Below are 2,478 nucleotides of genomic sequence, written 5' to 3'. Positions count from 1 at the left end.
TTCTTTCCAGAGAGGAGAAGGCGACTGGGGCAACACCCTTTCCCCTCTGGACAGACCTGATGGCCTGGATTAATGCATAGTCCGTTCACTTTTCTGCTCCAAGCTGTCGGGTTCTGCATTAAGTCCTTGTGCTTCTGGGGCCTTGGCCGTGCTGGAGAGCCGCTTGAGGGGGGCAACCGGTGACCTCGGTAGGGCGTGAAGGACGGACCGGAACGCCCCCCTTCCCATGAGGTTTTAGTTGTCCCCACACCCCCAGCTCATACCTGCTGTCCACAAGGCTCCCATGTGGCCGCCATCTTTCTTTCCAGAGGGAGGAGGGTGGAGGGGACCAACACCCTTTCCCCTCCGGGCAGACTTGATGGCCTGGATTAACGCATAGTCCTTTCACTTTTCTGCTCCAAGCTGCTGGGTTCTGCATTAAGTCCTTGTGCTTCTGGGGCTGTGGCCATGCTGGAGAGCCGCTCGCGGGGGGCAACTGGTGACCTCGGTAGGGCGTGAAGGACGGACCGGAATGCCCCCCTTCCCATGAGGTTTTAGTTGCCCCCACACCCCCGGCTCATACCTGCTGTCCACACGGCTCCCATGCGGCCGCCATCTTTCTTTCCAGAGAGGAGAAGGCGACTGGGGCAACACCCTTTCCCCTCCGGACAGACCTGATGGCCTGAATTAACGCATAGTCCGTTCACTTTTCTGCTCCAAGCTGTCGGGTTCTGCATTAAGTCCTTGTGCTTCTGGGGCCTTGGCCGTGCTGGAGAGCCGCTTGAGGGGGGCAACCGGTGACCTCGGTAGGGCGTGAAGGACGGACCGGAACGCCCCCCTTCCCATGAGGTTTTAGTTGCCCCTACACCCCCAGCTCATACCTGCTGTCCACAAGGCTCCCATGTGGCCGCCATCTTTCTTTCCAGAGGGAGGAGGGTGGAAGGGACCAACACCCTTTCCCCTCCGGGCAGACTTGATGGCCTGGATTAACACATAGTCCTTTCACTTTTCTGCTCCAAGCTGCTGGGTTCTGCATTAAGTCCTTGTGCTTCTGGGGCTGTGGCCATGCTGGAGAGCCGCTCGCAGGGGGCAACTGGTGACCTCGTTAGGGCGTGAAGGATGGACCGGAACGTCCCCTTTCCCATGAGGTTTTAGTCGCCCCCACACCCCCGGCTCATACCTGCTGTCCACAAGGCTCCCATGTGGCCGCCATCTTTCTTTCCAGAGAGGAGAGGGCGAATGGGGCAACACCCTTTCCCCTCCAGACAGTCATGATGGCCTGGATTAACGCATAGCCCGTTCACTTTTCTGCTCCAAGCTGCTGGGTTATGCATTAAGTCCTTGTGTTTCTGGGGCTGTGGCCGTGCTCCAAACTTAACTATGATTTTCAGAGAGAAACGTTGGGTCATTTACTTCCCATGGATTACTTTGTATATAGAAAGATGTCACGCGGCCGCGCGGTTTTGAGGAAAAGTCCAAGTTCCCGCATACTCGAGCTGTGGTTGTAGAGGCCTCTGGTCACCGGGGTTTCATCTGGGGGAGGCGGGATGCGACACCTACCCCCATCTGGGGCTTCCCGATGGTCTCGGCTCTTTTTAGAACCTGTTTTTTTTTTCATTTTTTTTTTTCTTCGGGATCTGTGGATCCCGCCCTCCATGTTGTTCTTCTCTTCGGCTGAATGCTGTAAATATGGCGCTGGGGGGCGGGCTGTGGGCGTGACTTCTGGAATCTGAGGTTACCTGGGAGTTGCAGTCCCGGCAGATTTGAGGAAAAGTCCAAGTTCCCGCATACTCGAGCCGTGGTTGTAGAGGCCTCTGGTCACCGGGGTTCCATCTGGGGGAGGCGGGATGCGACACCTACCCCATCTGGGGCTTCCCGATGATCTCGGCTCTTTTTGGAACCTGTTTTTTTTTTCTTTTTTTTTTTCTTTGGGATCTGTGGATCTGTATTGTTCTTCTCTTCGGCTGAATCGTGTGCCCTTTCTTAATGGTCATTTTTATGCTACAAACAGATTGTGATGATCAGACACCCTTTAAGACCACTTTGTACTCCTAGCACCAAATTGTTACACTGAGTAGCAATTACTCCCAGGAGCTCAAGTCATTTTTATTGCCTTCTAAAGAACTGTGAACTCTAGTAAATGCCAGTATACTCTGGAGGGGGTTGTGGGGTTGAATAGAGCTAAAACCTAGTGGCTCAGGCTGAGCCAACAACTGAGAACAGATGTCAGATCTGAGAACACATTTACTCAAATCATCCACAGACAGGGAAGATGAGGCTGGTTAAGATATAATTGTAACTTTGTTCAGCATGATGGAAATGTGGGGCTCGCATTTTAGACCGTCCCAAGGAAAAAAAAAAGCACTGACTTCACACTACAATTTTTAGGGGCTTCAGACACACACAAAATCTCTAACACCCACCCACCTAGGCAGTTAGGGTGCAAACTAGAATCCAACATTTGTAACAGGAAGTGCAATGACTAGGGGATGGAAACTA

This window comes from Sorex fumeus, unplaced genomic scaffold (genome assembly GCF_029834395.1).
Source record: "Sorex fumeus unplaced genomic scaffold, SorFum_2.1 ptg000005l, whole genome shotgun sequence".
NCBI classification, from domain to species: Eukaryota; Metazoa; Chordata; class Mammalia; order Eulipotyphla; family Soricidae; genus Sorex; species Sorex fumeus.
Note: the sequence above shows the minus strand (reverse complement) of the source record.